Source organism: Protopterus annectens, chromosome 2.part0 (assembly GCF_019279795.1).
Source record: "Protopterus annectens isolate FY-2018-M chromosome 2.part0, PAN1.0, whole genome shotgun sequence".
Classification (NCBI taxonomy): domain Eukaryota; kingdom Metazoa; phylum Chordata; order Ceratodontiformes; family Protopteridae; genus Protopterus; species Protopterus annectens.
In genome coordinates, this window is record NC_056728.1 from 1,595,524,472 (window position 1) to 1,595,546,718 (window position 22,247).

The window sequence follows — 22,247 nt, forward strand, 5'->3', positions numbered from 1 at the left end:
CATGCAGCTACGGTTAGCTGTACTCGGAGTTTTAGAAATAAATACAGGGGTTACTTCTTTTAATTTTTATGTCCTGTCGCTGTTGTATGCATGGAGGACTGTTGGTGGGGATATGCAGACACTTATGAGTGGTCTCGCTCATTTATTTACAGTTTCTGCTGTTCTACTTTGCAGGGGTGTGTTTATTCTGAGAGCTCTGCTCTCAGATACGCCCCCCTGCACCCATCCATGCTCCATGTAGGATTAGGAGGTCAGGCAGCACGCCTTCATTAATACGCTTGGAGTGCCACCGTCCTCCTCCTAAATGATTGCTTCTGTGTAGGACTAGACTAGTCCTGCACTGAAGATTAGTGAATCCGGGGGTTAGATTTCATTTAAAAGTTTTGTTTAATATTTTACAGAAAAGAAAATACTGACTGCCATTTTCTAAACAAAACAAAACACTCTCACATTGAAAACAGACTTAGCAAGAGAAACATTGCACTTCTCTTCCCTTGAAACTCACATTTAGTAAAAATGCATCTGAAAACCCATTAAAGTACAAGAGACATGCTAGGATTCATACTCAAATAGCATTTAGTGACGTACTACGTAAAAATGATGCACGGATACAAAAGACAAATGTATAATGCAACAACTCAAACACTGTAAAACATCTAGGACAGCCCACTGGACATGGGTTCCTTTTCAGATGTAGCCCAAGAGTACTGTCTGGTGAAGTAACATAGAAGGGTCCACATAGAAGACAAATAAAGGCTGAGGGAATCAAATGTTTACTACAGGAAGTAAATGACTAACAGCATGTAGTAACCCAAAGATGTACTACAGTAAGTGACTAACAGCATGTAGTAACCCAAATGTGTACTACAGGAAGTAAATGACTAACAGTATGTAGTAACCCAAAGGTGTACTACAGTAAGTGACTAACAGCATGTAGTAACCCAAATGTGTACTACAGGAAGTAAATGACTAACAGTATGTAATAACGCAAAGATGTACTACAGCAAGTGACTAACAGCATGTAGTAACCCAAATGTGTACTACAGGAAGTAAATGACTAACAGTATGTAATAACGCAAAGGTGTACTACAGTAAGTGACTAACAGCATGTAGTAACCCAAATGTGTACTACAGGAAGTAAATGACTAACAGTATGTAATAACGCAAAGGTGTACTACAGTAAGTGACTAACAGCATGTGGTAACCCAAATGTGTACTACAGGAAGAAAATGACTAACAGCCTGTAGTAACCCAAACATGTACTACAGGAAGTAAATGACTAACATCATGCAGTAACCCAGATGTGTACTACAGGAAGTAAATGACTAACAGTATGTAATAACGCAAAGGTGTACTACAGTAAGTGACTAACAGCATATAGTAACCCAAATGTGTACTACAGGAAGTAAATGACTAACAGCCTGTAGTAACCCAAACGTGTACTACAGGAAGTAAATGACTAACATCATGCAGTAACCCAGATGTGTACTACAGGAAGTAAATGACTAACAGTATGTAATAACGCAAAGGTGTACTACAGTAAGTGACTAACAGCATGTAGTAACCCAAATGTGTACTACAGGAAGTAAATGACTAACAGCATGTAGTAACCCAAACGTGTACTACAGGAAGTAAATGACTAACAGCATGTAGTAACCCAAATGAAATTTAGAACACTGACAACAATCCTGAAAACATTTAAACACTTTCACTTACATTACAAGCAGCTTACGATTGTTATGACTTTTTCCAAGACATTTGTGGAGACAGAAACTGTCATCTGACCAGTACAAAAAAAGTGAGATAGCAAAAGATGGAGAATGTATGTGTGTGTGTGTGTGTGTGTGTGTGTGTGTGTGTGTGTGTGTGTGTGTGTGCGCGTGTGTGTGTGTATGTGTGTGTGCATGTGCAGTCACAGGCATTATGGTTGTGAAACTGTGTGTATGTCTGTGTTTCCATGTGTCTTTGTGTGTTCACGTGTATGTGTGTTTGTGTATGTTTTTTTGTGTGTGCGTGTGTGTGTATGTGTGTGTGTGTGTGTGGGGAGGGGGTATCTTTATGCATTTAAACTTGTTTTCAAAAAAGTAATAAAGAGACAGACACTCCTTGAGCACACATTTCCACATAAATGCCTGACAAGACATGAACAAATGATTTACTGAATATGCTGTATTTGCTCTTGGATTGCAAGGAACAGATGAACACCACATATACAACTGGGTCATAAACAGCAAAATTACTGACCTAGTGCCTTTTGTAAAGCAGTATTAATATTATGTAAAGATCTTTATAAAAGCATAAAGTATGATCTTTCCACTAAAAAGGATTACCACAAATTCAAACAATTGCATTGACCATTGTTCTACATGCAGAATGACTACGAGTTCATTGCAGAGCAGAACCTTACTTGTGATTTATGAATTACGTGTAGCAAAAGATGATGAGGCATACAGCACAGTTGGAGAAAACAATGCGTCATAATATTGTTCCTTTAACAGTTCAAATCATAAGAAGGTCTGCATTAATAAAACTAGACCCACTGCTTGTTGGGTGTGGTAATACATAGTGCAGCTACTGCTCTGCTTCCTGTCTTGTTAGCCTTCCATTATGTCTCCATCAGTGATATACATCTCTGAAATGTATGCGCTGCTTACATGGATGACATCACCTGTAGATGTATTCATTTAAGCAGCTGGAAGTTTCTGCTTCATGTCTATCTATTGATATTAAGCAGTAATGCTATAATAATAGGTGAATTTCAGCCATTTAATACCAGGGGTAGACTTACATTTGCCAATAAGTGTTTAATAATTCTTTCAGTCTTTATTGGGTTTGAAAGTATGTAATAATCCAAATAATATAAGCATCATAATTTAAAGTTCTGTTTAGAGTTATATAATGGAAAGAACAGAGCTTGTTATTTAACACACCAGATGACAGAATCATGCAGTAAATTACCTGAATATATTAGAGGTGTAAATAATCTAATAACATTTAAGAAGTCTGTGGATGACTGAGCTGGGTCTATGGTGTTTGATCTAACAATTACTGAGATAGTTCTCCTTGAAAGCCGTAAGGCTCGAATACTTAACTTATGAACTTACTAATAAGAATGAAGAAAACGATCAGTTGGTTTAGCAATACTAAAGACTAAGTTTCAGAGGTTATAAATAAGATACGACTAGCCTTTTAGTGAAATGGCTCACAAACAACAGAGTGTCATACACGGAGGACCAGTCATAGTATCTGTTATATTAATGCGCATTGCAGCAGTCAGCATTTTCAAAGCTTTCTGCGTTATATATGCAAAGAAATAAATGCAAATTCTAAAACTGTACATGTAAAATGCAAATATTGCATGTTATATTTATAACTAAGTCTGGTATGACAGCATAGATAATTAAGGCAAATAACTTCTAATGAATTCTTGTGATCTAATCATAGGTTTGATATCCTCAGTATTAATTTGTATACTACATGAGCATTTCAAATAAGCAAGCCATTTCACTTCGGATAACACTGTAAAGAGGTATAGAGGTATGCCTCTTTGAAAAGTTCAACTATCTGAGAAATAAATTAATTTAAATAAATAGACAGTAAAACTATTGCTGACTTCTATTCTTCCACTGCATTCATAGAATGTGTCAATGGCTGAACTGTTAGCACACTTGAATCTGATGCAGGAAAGATTAGGTAACTGTGGGATCTGCTCTCATTCTAGCTGGACTTGTGTTTCAGTACTGATACTATATCACAGCATGAGGGAATGTTGCATTCCTGAGGTATCATCCTATGGGTGACATGAGACACCAAAGTCCAGTCTCCCTGGTTTTCTGATAGTTTAAGTGGATATAAACATTCTACGGCACTTAACAAAAAGATCAAGGGAATTTCCTTTAGCTAGTAAAAATATCAGTTCAGGCCTCCCCTAAAAATATGTGATTCCTAGTGGGACTACCCTTGACAACAAAAATGCATTCAGTTTGCTGGCTCTTTTGTTATTGTCCTTTGGTTTGTTCTGTGTTTTACTTGACTAATGAATCTTTCATCCTTCATGAGTGCCATATTAGCACTAAAAATACTGTCTGTTGCAATTCCAGTGGTCGGTAGTTCATAGGTTCATAGGTTTATACTAGGCCATCTGCCCGAGGGCATTTACAAGCCTAGCCCATCGTTTTGTGGCTTACGCCACCCCTTTAGTATGGGGAACTATACCCATTATTTTGCTGTGCCTCTGTCGAGCAGTGACACTGAGGTAATCCCTGGGGTATATCTGCGATCTCCCATCCATTGGTCAAGATTTCTCTTGAACAAGGCCAGCGAGGTGCTCTGCCTCACATGTACCGGGATTTTGTTCCACAGCATAGGGAGTCTTTGGGTGATGAATCTATCCCTCCAGCACGTCCTATTAATAGCCATGTCGAGGTTTAAGTCTCCCGCCCTTGTGGCTCTGATGGATCTAGATTTTTGAGGTGAAGCATATTCATCAAATCTGGGTTTGACATGGCCTTGTATGTTAGGCAAAGGTCACCTCTGAGCAGGATGGCGACTGAATAGAGCTGGAGTTCTTTCAGTCAGGCAGCATAGGACAGATTTTTGAGACCCTTTATCCTTTTGGTGAGGAACTTTTGTGGCCTCTCCAGCTGCTGCAAGTGTCGGGTCAGATACATCCCGAATGGGGCATTGTACTCAATCATTGGTCTGATGAGTGATGAGTAAAGGGAGACTATGACCCCCCTTGATCTAGATGAGAATCCCTTCATGATAAGGTGGGCAATGTAGAAGGTCTTCCTAACTACTTTAGCTACATGGGTGTCGAATGACAGACTACTATCAACCTGGGTCCCCAGGTCCCTGATAACTTCTTCTGTGCTCAGTGGATTGCCACCTATTTGGTAGCTGGGGGTAACTTTGTTTTTCCCAAAGGGTATGACTATGCATTTTTTGGCATTTAACTTCAGGCCGTGGCTCTGGCACCAGTTATCCATTTCTGTGAGACCCTTCTGAAGGATATCTGTGTCAGATGTGTTTTCTACTAAGGCGCCCAGTTTGCAGTCATCTGCAAACTTTGTCAGCCATAACCCTCCTGTGTTTGCTTGTACTTCGGAAAAGTAGATGCCAAACAAGAGTGGGCCCAGGACTGAGCCCTGTGGGACACCACTTGTGACAGGCTTTGAGTCTGACATGGCGCCAGCAACTCTGACCCTGTGGGTTCTGTCACTCAGCCAGTTCGCAACCCATCTTGTGATGTATGGGTTAACATTTAAGCTGATGAGTTTTTCAATGATACCCGAGTGGGGTATTGTATCGAAGGCCTTAGCCAGATCGAGGTAGGCTGTATGGACTGCCTTTCCCTCGTCAATGGCTTTGGTGACTGTTTCGAAAAAGTCAACCAAGTTTAAAAGGCATGATCTGCCTTTGACAAAGCCAAACTGGGTTGGATCCAAAGTCTGCAAATTCCCTATGTCTTTATTTATGAGGTCCATTATGATCCTCTCCATGGCTTTGCAGATAAGGCTTGTCAAGCTAATGGGCCGGTAATTTCCAGGGTCGGTGGAGGCACCGCCTTTGTGAAGAGGGACCACAGTTGCAGTGCGCCACTCCCTGGAGTGCGTATCCAGAGGTAAGACTTTGATTAAACAGCTGTCCTAGCTGCGGGTTTAATTCCTCATTGAGTTCGTGGAGCACACAGCCGGGGACACCATCAGGTCCCATGGATGCTGTGTTCTTTGCTTTGGAGAGAGCAGTTCTCACTTGGGCTGGAGATGTTTGGGGGCTGCAATCGTTTGGTATAGATATCTCTCCTTTTGGGGGGGAGGGGGGGGAGAAGTTTGCACTGAACCTGTCAGCCAGTATGTTGGCAATGTCTGTAGGATCAGTAATCTTCACATCATTTTGAACTAGTTCTGAGCATATCTGGGAGTTTCCTCCTAGGTTTCTAACATAGCTAAAGAAGGCCTTATGATTGTCTTTTGAGTCTTTAGCTATTTTTCTCTCGAAATTTGCTTTGGATTATTTTATGAGAGCTCTTAGTTTTTTACTTATAGTGATCAAGGGTGTCTTACCTTTTAAGGATTTTGCTCTATCTTGTAGTAGCTTCCTCCTTTTGTTGTAGAGTTTGTTTATGGCTGGGGTCCACCAGACTGGACGCTTGCCTTTGGTACAAAGAGTCTTTGTTTTGCTTGGGATTGCCTTATCCATGAAGTCCTGCAGGTGCTGGTAGTCTTTAATATTCTTTTGCATCTGTTTGTTATATTCATTACTAAGGCTACAAAGCATGCACTAAGAGGAGAACAGAGAGCAGTAACTGAATTATCAAAATACTACCAGTGTAACACTCTCCAATGAAGGAGAAAAATCAGTAGCAAATCTACTACCATTTTGATGCATTCAGGGTTTCAAAATACCTTTATAAATGTTACAAATTCAAGAGTGTGCAATAGACAATGTTAGAAATTCAAGAGTGTGCAATATATATATATATATATATATATATATATATATATATATATATATATATATATATATATATATATACACTCACAGGCTGCATGAGGTAGAAGGGTAGAGCCCTGACCATAAACTTAGGTGAAGTCTTGGTCCAGGAACTAGAGGAAGCAGATGTGGAATGAGCGGAGAGAATTGAAAAAGCACTGCCTGCTCTGTTTTCCTGGAATAGAGGGAAATTGTAGATTAGGGGCATTTCTCCCACTAACATAGCTCTTGTGGATACTGGGGACTAAAAGGGAGCCATGAGGTCAATGATGGGAGAGCAGGGCTGCCTGAGAAGCCACATCACTCACAGAAGTGGGTGATCCATGTGATGCATACACCCTCCCCTGAGTGTAAACTGAGTGGACACAAGGGAAACATTAGGGTAAAAACTAAATACCCTGATGGATGCCTGGATGACAGCTGCACCAAAATCAGCTCTTACCTGGTTGAGAATGAATGGGCAGGGTTGCTGTGTGTCAGGTGCAGTATGGGAGGAATGACTTAAAAAAAAACAGAAAAAGACAAGCATCATATAGTCAAAACAAGATCAACTTTTACTGTTTGCTTTTTTTACAACACGTTTAGCAAAGGCCACTCTATTAAACACCTGTAAACTACATGATGATACAAAAAAGGCAGAAAAAAAATTTCAGATAAAACTAAAATATTACAATTAAACAGCATACCTAGATCACTGTGAAATAAGTAGAAACAGACTATAATTCTGCAGCTGGCCTCAATAAAAGAACAGAATATTAAGTAGCTCATGTACATAAAAATCAACAATTAAACTTACTCATATATTCAAACTATCCAAGCATTGCATCCCCAAATGCATATAACATTAAGTAGCATCCAGAATTTGCTGCAAGGATAAGTCCAACACGAAATACAAGCAAAAAAAAAATGTCAGCAGGGAGTATCTACTTCCATCATACAGTAAACTGTTGTTTAAAAACAGTGCCCATAAACACAATGAAAGATCAAAGGTTGTGAAACTTACACTTTAGATGTTTCTTTTACCGTGACAAGGGACTGTACTCAGTATTACAGCATATATTATTCCAGCTAATAGTGTCAGAATGTACTCTAAATTGCCTACATTTTCTCATGTGTAGAGAGATTTGTGATTTGGGAGTTTTTAACTCAGTGCACGCACCATTAACATCTATTCAGCTGATGACTCTTTGATCTTCTTTTAAAAAGAAAGCAAAAGGGAAAAACAAAGACCCAGAAGAAAACCTCATCAGCAATTCAAATGTTTCCAATTATTAGCCATAAAAGAGCTAATTGACTAAAATTGTTCCCTTGTAGGATCCTTTCCCTTCATTATCAGGACATGGCTTGTGCGACATTATATTGAACTTGCCTGTCTGCAAATTTTGCAGACTTCTGTTGGCATCTGTCAAAGAATGTACAGTACAATTAAAACGAAATGGAATTTTTACTAGTGTATGCAACAAGTATATGTTATGGTTTGAAACCGAGGTAATTTATATTTAACCCAGTTTATATTATCAAGTGTAACACAGCAAGCATATTCTTCCCTGTTTCATTAGAATTACAGCAAGAATTATAGGGGATACTGTAAAATGGAACAAACTGCACTTTAAATAACTCATTATACTAGCCAGGATTTGACAGTATTCAACTGAACAGTGCTTCAAAGTAATTTGCAAGCCATAGCAATCAACCATATTCATAGATGTTGTATGACACTGAAGGAAGTATTAGCTAGCCAATGATCAAAGATAAAGACGCAGAAATACATTTTATTTTACATTTGTTGACCGGGCTAGTCTAGCTAGACACATGTCCATTTTCAGTAGAGACCCGGGGAGAAAAGCTCCACTACAGTTATAGTCATAGTACATAACTACTAGTAGAAAAACAAGATTGTTACATAACATAATAGTACTAATATGGTTTACAATTGTGTACAAGCAATAATTCTAAAAAGAAGCTAGGGTAGAGCTTGCTAAGCAAGTTTAAGCTCTGTGGCAGATTAAAACTAAGGTAGAGTTCTGTTTCTAAAGAAGACCACATGCTAAGTAAGTTTAAGCTCAATAGCAGATTAATGAAAGGCAGTTAATAGTAACTTTAGTAGGGTGAAAATCACATATTCACAGCGGTTAGTAGGAGATAGGATGAGAGTATTAAGAAAAACTAGGCCTAAAAAAAATAATAACTATAACTGGGTTAACTGGGTTAACTTGTGCAGTCATACAGTCTGTTAATGATGGGAGTATTGCATAAGCCTGTGCCTGACATTTACAGTATGACCCAATACCCGCACTTATAATTTTTAATCAACACTGTATTTCTTGGTAAACTTATATTTTAAACATAGCTAAGCATTGCCCACATGTATCTGTAAACTAAGAAAGGATTAAATTTAATATTTTAATATAGACTGTGTGTAGTTAAAGAGATGTCCATTCCTGTTCTTCTATGAATATCAAAACACTATGAATTCCAGTATACGAACTGACATGGGGTAAAGCAGATCACATATGCCTTGAAAAAAATAATGTGAATACAAGTCACCCACTGCATTTGCTGTTGGCATTCATCTGTTGTACATTACTGTCTGTGGTACTTGGAATACATTAACACATTATTGTGATAGTAAATATTCTCAGTGGATCTCATAGCAAGTAACCACATTTAATGTCCGTTTTTCATCTCTGCTAATTGCCAAAACCTTTTGACTGTTTTAACTACTGTACTAATAGCACTGTTGACACACAAAGTTATGGATGAGGAGAAACTAAAAAGGCAATAAGTACAGACATCCATTATATTATTTTCTGTCAGTGGCCGTGAGTTCCTATTTTCCATGTTTGATTCATTCATTTCTTTACAGCATTTTAAATAATAATTAGTTTATACATTAAAGTTTATATCTAAAAATAAATTCAGCCAGACTATTTTCATTTTTGATCTGCATTTCTCAATGCAATGCTCATTCGGTGGCAAGTAAAACAAAATAAAAACAAACCTATGCTAAAATTAACAGAAGTGTTGGTATGTGTTTTGAAGTGAGGCATGCACAAGTGTGCAAACACACAGACACATAGACAGACACAGAGGCGCACACAGAAACACAAATAGACACGCAGGCACACACAAACACAAAGATAGACACACACACACATACACACACACACACACACACACACACACACACACACACACACACACACACACATGTACTGTGTATTTAATTAAGTTTGTCTGCAGTAATAGATCATTTTCTCAAATCTAGGGAAAAAATTAAATAAGCAGTCAGGGTAAAGTGGAAACCAAGTTCCCCATATGCCCCATGCAGGAGACTTTGCCATTTGTGCCACTGTATCAATGTATTTTTTAATCAGAGCCGCCACGATCACAGAATCTCAGAGCAAGACTGGTACAGCTGACAAAAATAGACCATTGTTGAAGACTGACTTAATTAAACAACTGATAATGGTGTGTGTGTGTGTGTGTGTGTGTGTGTGTGTGTGTGTGTGTGTGTGTGTGTGTGTGTGTGTGTGTGTGTGTCTGTAGGTGCATACATTTTCTAGGCATCTGTAGCTATATTTAAATGACTATAGCTGCTGTAGCTGTAGGTTCTTAGGTAAATACCAGGCAAGTTGTCCTGAGTACCATGTAGGAACCTAATCAATAAGTCAATGCACTCTGTTGCTCATCTACTATGCTATGTTAAGTTATGCTGTGCTTCAGCTGTGCTCACTGTTTTTTCAAGGAGGACTAGACAGGCTATCCCTGGGGTGAATTGATGAGGATCCATCTAATTGTCAGGATTGAACTTGAAAGTGGCTTGGGTGCATAGGTGATGGTCATTCTAAAGATATGGAACACATTGCATTAGCACATGTCCCATAAGTGTTTTATATTTATTTGTTGAGGGATAATAAGGTCCTGCATTTATATTGTTCTTCAGTGAGGTAATACATTATAGTATAACAGGTGGTGTTTCATCCACTAAGACAGAAAATGCTGAATATATAAATGAATGTCGGTATTTAGAGCTGATCAGCCTCCAGGCTTATATAGTATAAAGTATGTATTAATGATGCATACTAGAAGGTGACCTGTCCTTTAAATTTTTGAATGATGTGATTTGATCATATGATCCACAGAGGTTATTTAAATGTCTGCTACTGCATTCTCTGCTTTATTTGACTTGAAAATGCAGCTTATGTGAAAGCTTGTAAGCTTGTCATACTCATAAGTTGGTATTATAAAAACTAAACAGTTTTATACCATACTTTTGACATCTGTGTTCATCCAACATGTCTCAGTGATCATTGTTCTATTGGCTTAACATTCACCTTCTTTCCAAAAAAAAAAAGAATATACAGAAATTACTCTCATTTAGATCTATAATCAGATTCCAAGTTCAGAAAACTCAAAACTCTCCTCACTCGACTGGTCATTCATTCCAAACTCCACCAATGGCAGCTCTGCAGCTGAATCACTCATCTCCACTCTCCATCAACTCCAAGATACCTGCTTCCCATTAATAAATAGACTATACAAAACCAAAAAGAATAGATATAACCAAGCTGAAAGCCCAACTAAAATTAAAGATGAGCCCTAGGATTCATGAAGCTCAGCGCAAGGATGGTGTTAGCCTTGCGCCAACCGTGCAGCATAGAGATGGCGCAGCAGCACTACATGCATATTAATGAAGGCGCGCCGTCCACGTGCATAGGAAACGTGCGTGAGTGCAGGGGGCATGTCTAAGCACTGCACGGAGGTGTGAACATGTCGGCTGCAGACGTGCAACCTAAAATGCTGACTAGTACAGCCTGCCTCTAATAGTAATCACTCTTGTCAGTGTCTGTGGATACTGAAAAGTTTGCAAGGCATACAAAACAGCTTTGTGAACACCCAAAATAAAAAGTAAACACAAAGGCATGTAGCTGAATATTGAGCCCCCATCCCTCGAACAACTAACATTTAAAACCCCGTGCCAGTATTCCATTGTAGTGGTGATTGTTATACTAAGTGGAAGCGAAATGCAGCACGTTTGAATGCCGCTGCACTTTGCTAAACCTAGCCCAATGTTTAGGATTACCACCTGTCCTGCTTTGTGAGGGACAGTCCCTTTCTGGGCAATTGTGTCCTTACCAAAAATATTATAAATGGCAAATGTCCTGCGATTGTAGGACATAATTATGTCCCATATTTTATGTAATAGTTCCATAAAATAGTTATTTCTGTATCTAAAATACCTAAATGTTACAAGAAACAGAATAAACAACTAAACTGCTACAAGAATAAGCTTTCACTTAGGCATAAAAGTAAAACACTATCCTTTGTACTGACCGTGGGTATGTGTCGGCCTGTAAAATCTGATGTGTGCCCCAAAAATGTCCCACTTTGGCCAATTGAAAAGGTGGCAACCCTACCAATGGTCAGAGCATTCGCTCAATAACTACGCATTTGCGTTTCAAGTCGTCCTTGTCTGGATGGTTCAAAGTTGAATGGGTATTACCCGGGTCTACCTACCATGTCATGAAAGATAAGTATTTGCGTGTACCTATGTGCGTGAAGTACAGCATGTGGAAGATCAAATATGCTAGGGTTGTCCTCACAACCATATTGGTACCAGAGATATGTAGAGTACACAATGTGTTCGCCATAGGCCATCAACCAGAGAAGGGATGGATGGTGTGTGTGGAATATGGGGGGGGGTGATGGGTAATGTAATAATACGCTGAGGGGAGACTGGGTCTGATGTACAATAGGTGAACTGGAGGTGTACGAGGGAGCAGTGGGTGAATCAGAAAGGAAACCAAAGAACATACATTCACATCTGCAATACACCCTGACAGGCCATACTGCAGAACACAATCCCACAAACATATGAACATTAAAATGTGCGATACATATGTACAGAAACGTTACCGGCTCACACCCACATAATGGTCTGGCCTGAACTGAGTCATCCAACCCCACCACACCTGGATACATAATTGAAAACCCATCATCCCCTCCACAGCACACCCCCCCCCCTTGCTGAACATCCACCAAAACCACCCATACTCGGACTGCTAGCTTGGCACAGCCATATCTGCACTTAGTACCCCCTACCCATATCTAGTAGGCAGTCTCATCCTAGGCAGTCTCAGGCTTGCAAACTAGGTATCCCTTGCATGTATAACCTTCCCTCATTTTTGTAAAGCCAAAAGAATGGGAGTTATTGGTGTCCAGAGTTTTTGGCCATCCCTCATGGGATGTGTCTTTTCTAAAGATTAGACTTGGTGGCACAACACGATGTCCAGCCCCGTAGACAACCGGACACAAGTTGCATTAGCAGTAGTTGTCCACAACCCTGCTCAGCCTCCAGCTGGTCCTGCAGAACCTACAACCCGGGATTAAACACCTGACCATGATGCACATCTCCCCACATGCATTATCGGGAATTTATACCATTTACATGTTCCCATGAAGCTTCCCCATAGCCATCTCCCAAATAGTACATGTCCACAAATTGTATACCCCATACAGGTTCCTCGTCGTAATGATGCACACAACCCCTGTATACAAACAGTACAGGTACCTCCCATATGCGGTTGTTCATATACATGGCCATGTATAACTCCAGATATGTAGTCATATATCTATAAATGTACATACTTATATTCGCATAGCTACACATCACACATACATGCATATAAGTAGTTATCAAGTATGTGTCCATTTCATAAATATGTATACTTGCAAATGTATACAAATGCCTCTCAGAAACATATGAATAGTAACATGTACTATACATATGTACACCACCCGACTGTCACATTTGTTGCCAGTACTGTGGAATGGCTGTAGTAACGCTGTTGTTGTTGTTGTGTCTTTTGGCTTTTCCTGGTTAGGGGTCGCCATAGCGGAACTCCGGTCCGCTAATGATTGGTAGTTGATTTTTATGTGCCGAGTTACCAGTCCAGACGCACAACCTTCAACGAAGGTATGCCCATTCATGTACGTCTCCACGCAGAAGACACTCTAGCTGAGAATCGAACCGGACAGCATCTTATTGTGAGGTGACAACGCTACCGCAGCACCACTACCATCCATACAGAATGTATGATGGATGGTTTAGTGGTAAAACCAGTGACTATGGTGTTCCTGTTCCTGGGTCCAAGCCATGCAAGGGCTAATTTTATATGATGAACACTAATGGCAGTTGGATATAGGGTGATTATGGTGCTTTAAAGCAGACGTAATCAGGTATGCGCAACTGTAAGTGGCGGTCATTCAACAGTATGGGAAATGTAAATAAGCATGTAGGTGTATATGCATGTGTATATAAAGACAGATATATATTTATATATCCATGAAGAATGAACATGGTCACAATAAAGCAGTCATAATGAATATGAAGGGAAACAGCAGCAGAATCACCATAATATTTAGTGCTGTCATATCAAGTTGCCCAGAGGTGAGCAAACCTCCTGCATCTCCAACCACAGGTAGGATGCTAACAGTGGAACTAACTATGTCCACATGCTAAGTCTGACTTTCAAACAAGTACAGGGCAGTCCCAATCATCAGTCGGATGAGCCAAAAAGCAGAAGACTAATGAAACACCCTGACCATTATATGAACGTATGTCCCAGGACTATAAGCTTGGGACGTCTGAATATACTTGGAGTGAGCCAATATACGGGACGTGTCTAGAGCAGTAGGGAATGGCGCATGTGTAGTAGTGCAGTTTTCCAAACAGGAACATGGATGCCTGCTGTGTTATTGAAGTGTTGAGGTGTGTGTTCGGGTAACTATGAACCATGGGTATACATATAAATGAGGCAGAACACCAATAGTGTAGTGGTTAGAGCATCCGCCTATTGAGCAGACATTGCCAGTTCGAGTGCAGCACACACCATTTATGACACATAATCCATATACAAGCATATCTTGCTAATTTTATGCTGTATAATGATATAATACCATTGAAATGTGAACTGGGGTGACGTATCACAGTAAGAATGCAGAAGGTTTTTGTGTGACATGAACTGGCGGTTAAACAGAAAACCACTGAAAAGTGTTGTACTCACCCTTTGTCCAATGGCCCTTGTTCTGCCCAGCAACACAATAAACCACGTCGGCCAGGCCCGACGCCAGGACCCTACACATACCAATCAATGTGATTTACCACTAAGCCACGGCAGTTATACCTAACTTTGATGTTATCTCAAACATAGCAGACAGCACAGTCATTCAACAGTATAATCAAAGTAATTTAATCATATAGATGTATATGCATGTGTACGTACACACACACACACACACACACACACACACATATATATATATATATATATATATATATATATATATATATATATATATATATTTATAGGGTTATCACCTGTCCCACTTTGCGAGGGACAGTCACTCTTTGGGCAGTTGTGTCCTGTAAAAATATTGTAAAATGGCAGATGTCCTGAGATTTAATGACAAAATGAATTCCTATATTCATGTAATAGTTGCATAAAACAGTTATTCTGTATCTGAAACACCTAAATGTTATAAAAAACATAATAAGCAACTAAAATGCTGCAAAAATAAGCTGTTATTTAGGCAGAAAAAGTGAGGTTCTGTCCTTTGTACTGGCTGTTGGTATGTTTCGGCCTGCAAAATCTGACGTTTGTACCAAAAATGTCCCACTTTGGGCATTTGAAAAGGGGCAACCCTACATATATATATATATATATATATATATATATATATATATATATATATATATATATACATATATATATATATCTACAGAATGAACATGGGCACAAGAAAGCATTCATAACAAATGCGAAGGAAAACAGCAGCGGAACTCCCGTATTATCTAGTGCTGACATATCAAGCTGGCCAGAGGTGGCCAAAATCCCTGCATCTCTAACCACAGGTAGGATGCTAACAGTGGGAGTAACCTTGTCCATGTGCAAAATGTGACTTTCAAACGTGTACAGGGCAGTCCTGTTCCCCAGTCGGACAAGCCTAAACCCGGATGACCATATGAACACCCTGACAATCAAACACACGTATGTGCCAGGACTATAGGCTTGGGAGGTCTGAATATACTTTGAGTGAGTCAACATGTGGCACAGGTCCAGTAGGGAATGGCGCATGTGTAGTAGTGCAGTTTTCCCAACAGGAAAATGGATGCCTGCTGTGTTAGTGAAGTGGTGAGGCGTGTGTTCGGGTAACTATGAAACATGGGTATACATATAAATGAAGCAGAACACCAACAGTGTAGTGGTTAGAGCATCCAACTAATGAACAGGCATTCATGGTTCAAGTTCGACTATAGCACATATCATTTTCCTTGTGGAATGAATGTCATTCTGCTGTAAAACCGACATTATAATATATAAAAGTGAACATGAGTATCGCATGGGACTATTAACCAGATCCCTTCACTCAAAGTGGTACTGTCATAATGAATAAGGCACACGTAAGCACAAATAAGCGGCAGTAAACATATGTAATACACAGTAAGCATATGTGAGTGCGCTTGCGCGGGTGTAAGCAGCGCCCAGCATAGGAAATGTATATACGTATGTACAGATGTAATATATATATATATATATATATATATATATATATATATATATATATATACACACACACACACACACACACACACATATATATATATATATATATGAAGAATGAACGTCGTAACAATAAAGCATAGACAAGGGATGTGAAGAGAATCAAGAGCAACTACGGTATTATATAGCGCTGTCAGCGTATGTCATAAAAAGCTGCCCAGGAGTGAGCAGAGCACTGCTACTCACACCACAGGCAGGGTTTTACCAGTGGGAGTAACATCGTTGAATTGCTAAGTCTACTTTACACACACAGACAGAAAGTAGTTCATGCTGGGACTACCAAAAATTGTAAAACACAAAAGGCCGCAATCTGTAACCCTAGCAAGTGCAGGTATGTTCAAAGATTAAATGACGGGAGAGCCTGTGAATACACGAGGCAGGACAACATATGTGTAGGGCCCCTAATGTTCTAGAGAGGGCAATGTTTAGAGGTGTGTCATGGCTGTGATAACAAGTGGATAATGGAAGTTACGCATGTAAGTTGAACATGGGTGAGGTGGAGGAACTATGGGTATGAAATTATGGATCCAGACGTGCCAGGGTTGGATGGCCTGGTTCTAATTGGACCGCCCCGTGGAGGTCAGCGAGTTCGTAATAGGTATATATGCATACACACATGCAGACAACAATATGTAGAAGTACATTCTCTGTAACACATGCATTCCATTTGTAGACGTAAATAAGAGGAATGTGCACATACAAACATCGACAGGAGATGGAATGATAGGCTGTGCAGAAGAGGGATGGGACAAAACTGCTAGAACACAGAGGCGTGTACAGTGTCCAAAGTCAGTGCTGTGCTGACGATAATCAAATGTGAGGGCTTCCCCACACATGGAATCCTTCCTATGATCTGCCCAGTACGGCAACAACAAGTACTTAACTGGTCTAACTGTAAAAGAAATACGCTGAACATGCACATAACTAGGCTTCCATGTGTAACGTGTGCGATACTGCGATACTGCATAGTCATACATATTAATAAATTGTAGTGTAGGTTGTAATAAAATATGGAGTCTAATCTTGCCAAAAACACATGCATGTTCCATGTGGGGCAACCCAATAATTACGAATTGTATTCTTTGGTTGCTCATGTCAGCAATGTTTGCAGACTAAACATATGGGAGGTCTGAGGATATGTGGAGTTAGTAAACCGATGGGATGGCTTTATAGGATTAGGGTGTGGCCAGTGTGTAGTGGTGTCGATACACCACAAATCCAACAGGAGAATGGATGACAGCAGTGTTAGGGAGGCGTTGGGCTGTGTTTGCGGAACCAGGAGCCATGGGTATATGGGTATATATGCATATGGAGCAGCACAGCAATAGTGCATTCATTAGAGCAACCCCCTAACGAACAGACATTCTCGTACCAAATCACACTGTATCACATTTCAGTTACCATCGGTAATCCGTACATGAACATATTGCGACATCTGTCTGCTGTATAACGTGCTAAATACCGATTACAAGATAACTGGAGTGAAGTGTCGGTGTCATAATGAATAAGGCACTAGTATGCAGATGAAACATATATAAACACTATTGAGCATGTGTAAGTGCATATGCATGGGGAATGTATTGGTTTACAGACACACACGCACATATATATATAAATATATATACATATATGTATAGACACACACACACACACACACACATATATATATATATATATATGTGTATATATACACACACACATATACGTACATATATAAATACATATATATATAGCTATACATGTGTGTGTGTGTGTGTGTGTGTGTGTGCGTAGATATATAGAGATATACAGCTATGATAAGAAAAAGCACACAGAAATGACATATGTTCACAGGCTATGGCAATGGAAGTGAGGAGCCCAGGCAACACACATGACACACACAGCATGCCCTTCCATCCCCCCCTACAGCCGGACACAGGAAATATACACGCAATCAATGTAAAGTGTCCACTGCTCCCCAGACCACAGGCAGGATACAACCGGGGGGACACAGTGCACCCGTGGATTCTAATCATGGAACACATACTCGGGCATCTCTTGCGGGAAACCCCCAAAAATGCCAAAACCATACAAATGTGATAGATCCTCCATCTTGTCTGCGGTGTATACAGACTCGGAATAAAAGGGTGGGTAAACCTGATGACCCATGGCCGAGACAATTTTATGAAATGGGTACTGTGAAGTGGAGAGTGGGCAGCATATAGTGGTGTGTCCAGAACTGACCAGGTCCCAGAGTAAGGATGGGTGCTGTCGAGGAGGCGAGGGTGGGGGAACTATGGGTAGCTGCTTATGGGTCTAGATGTGCAGGTGTTGGCTGATGTTGGCCAATATGGACAGTCCTAGGGATGCAAGCGAATGTGTTCATTGGGCAGAGGTGTCACCTAAAGCAAAGTGTAATCTATATGGCTAGGAATGGAATAACCAGATGTAGACGTATATATGTAATGCTATGTGTGTGTATATCAACCCATAGCAAGATAGAGATATTCTTCTCCCTCACCGTAGTATGAATGTATACATACAGAGAAAGAATACAGATACATACCCACATATGAATATATACATATGCAGACTACCATAGAACCATAGACCCATATGTTGTTAGATTTTATATAGATATATATATATATATATATATATATATATATATATATATATATATATATATATATATATATATATATATACACACAAATATATATAATATATATATATATATATAGACAGCAAGATATAAATATACATGTATGCATACATATGCAGATATATCTGTATATATTAATGTAAATAGATATATATATATATGTTACAGTAAATATACACATGTATATAGCTAGGATATGATACAGCAGTTATGGGAAACATATGTTCACAGGCCGGGCATATGTTGGTGGGAGGTCCAATAAACAAACGTGTAACACATAGCATCACCCCCCACCCCCAGCTAGGCCGGTGAGACATACAGACACAGAATAAAGATAAATACACAACTGCTTCCCAGACCACCGGCAAAAAACTACCAGTGGGAGAGATCTGCAAGGTCTACACTTGAAACATAGACATTGATGTCCCTTGTGGGACACCAAAAATTAACGATCAGATCCAGGCCCTGTAATGATTTCTCCGACCAGCCTGTAGATGTACATGGACCAGTAGGTTGTGCAAGCCTGACAACACATTGGTTGACGCAACGTACGACATGTGTCCCGACACGAGGAGGGTGGACAGTGTGTAGTGGTGTGTTTATACCCCACCTGCACCCACAGTAAGGATGAGTGCTGTAGAGGAGTGGCAGGTAGGGGAACTATGGGTATACAATTATGGGCCTAGACGTGCATGTGTTGGCTGGCAGAGCCATATTAGGACCGCCCCGTGGATGTAAGTAATATTCTGATGTGGGCATAGCAGACGTCCATACCTCCAAACCCTAACAGCACATCCACTGGATAATCCGTAAACCATTGGGGGAACACATAGGGACCATACCATTGAAATGTCCCCGATTACGATTCAGAATCTGACTCTGTCCCACCTATACCCACCTAGAACTAGTGATATTAGGAGGAAAGGTGGTGGAATACACGTAATGAATAATGACAACATGTAAGAGTCATCAACAGCATGTACCTCAGACAATGTGTATGAATACATATGCTCTGGGTCTGTCAATGTGTCATGTTAATAGCACCAAACTTCTAAATGTGTCCCTGATGTTGTTATGCAGTGTCCCTGATTCAGTTTTCATTCTTCCCCATTCGTATGAGAGGTCTGATTATGCCAGAAAGCGCATATTCCGCTGACTACCTTAGAAAGATGATAGAATAATAGATTAGGGTTACCACCTGTCCACCTTTTGACGGACAGTCCCCTTTGGGCAGTTGTGTCCTGCAAAATAATTGAAAATATGGCAAATGTCCTGAGATTTTAGGACAAAGATTTCCTATATTGTCTGTAGTAGTTGCATAAAACAATTATTTTGTATCTGAAACACCTAAATGTTATAAGAAACAGAATAAGCAAGTATAATGCTAGAAGAATAAGCATTTATTTAGGCAAAACAGTGAAGTTATTTCCTTTGTACTGGCCTTGGGTATGTTTTGCCCTGCAAAATCTGATGTCTCTACATAAAAGTCCCACCTTGGGCAATTGAAAAGGTGGCAACCCTATAATAGGTTTGCGGTAGCATGACTCAGCCAACGGATGTGGGTTCCAAAACCCAATTACTTGTATTTATTGAAGAGTCTTGGTTCCCATGTATCAGCCAGATGGGAGCAGATTGTAAGAGGAACTCACAAATAATATGAATAAATCACTGGACAGGCTGCCGATTTCATACAGTTGAACGGCATGCCGTCGCCTAATGGGCAGCCATTACCAATACTGTAAGCATGTAATCCGATGTAATAGGCATCACATGGTAATATTGCTGTCCTCGCTTCCACCCAGAGGTGTGACTGTCAGATGCAAGCACCAATGTTGGTGCATTTGCAAGTGCGTGAACAAGCAGGTGTAAGCCTATTTGGCTACCAGTATGCGAGTATTGCACTGGTAAAGCAATGTAGAGGCTAACCGAGTGTAAGAAGCTGTAACCAGAGGTTATTATTGCTTAACACCGCGCAAACCCACGCACACCCACTCACAACTGCTTTAATGTGCCTTACTCCCTCCATATCAATGGCCTTGTTTTGCCCTGCAACCAAATAAATGGCCTCTGCAAGGCTTGGAACCAGGACCCTGAACACACAGCTAATGTGATTTACCAATACACCATGGCAGATATACAGACAATGGTCAGTACCACAAACAGATCATACAGCACAATCATTCAACAGTATAGGAATGTATACCATCATGTAGATGTATATGTGAGTGTTTATGTCCAGCATATAGGTACATACATATATAGAGATATATCAGGAACATACCATGTGGCAACAAAGTATTACAAAAGAATGAAATGGGAAACACCATCAGACACCTGTATTATGTAGTGGTGTTGTTCTATGTAATCTCAAGACACCCTCAGACAGACATGTGTCATTCATACATGCAAATAGCTGTACATTGGCTGTATACATCACTCTGTGCATGTAATGTATATTAACACAACAGTACCTGTCCAATCATTATGTGTGAACAGTACTCTTGCAAGGTGCTGTGTGCAACATCATCATCATGATAAAGGTAAATGGGGTAACCATAGAGGGACCGGTAGTGTTGTGTGTACAATGGGATCATCCTCAGTACGTGTACCTGGACCATTTAGGAGTGATGTGCATACCAGGATCGTGCGCCTGAGGGACAGAGGTGATGATAACAGGAGTATGTTGTGATGCATATTACAATGGTTACACGTGTCCAGTGGGCATGTGTGTGACATGGACAGCTATGTATAGGGTAGATGTTGTCCTAGGAGCTGATTGGCCTTATGTTTCCATAGCGTGAGGGTCGGAAGTGGGGGAAGGAGAGTAGGTATGGCTGTGGAGGATAGGTAGGGTAGGATCACAGACAAGACAGCATACAGGGTCGGTATATGACACACGTGGGGGGATACACCTCGAACGAGAATGATGTTCGGCATTCACAAGCCCATGGGAACAGTGGCATGGAGGCCCCCAGCCATGGGCAGCCGCCACTGCACCTAAACAGCTGCAAAGGAGGCAGTGCTGGGGGCTGTCCAGGAAGGGCAGCATCAACCTGTAAATGTGACACTCCACCCTTGAGTATGTGTATCTGACTTCAGAACCCCTTAGTGAGCCCCCAATGCAACACGTCAGGGACCACATGACAGCAGACATGCACCTGTCTGGTCCTGCACCCAGGGAGGACATGCCCCATCCTCAGTGGTGGTACCACCAGAAGGTGGTGCAGAGCCAACAGGGGTTGATGCCCAAGGCTGGGCCCCAGATGTGCTGGTGCCTGGTGCCATGGTCAGCTGAAGTTGAACAGGAGGTTCTGCCGGGACCTCCCAACCCATTCAGCCTGTGGTGTTGCAGTTTAAACCCATATATGACTTAGTGATAGACAACAGCATACAGGATTACCTACAACAGTATGCATAGATAACACCATCAACCCAACACAACAGATTGTATACATTTGCAGAGGGAGCACAGCACATGCATA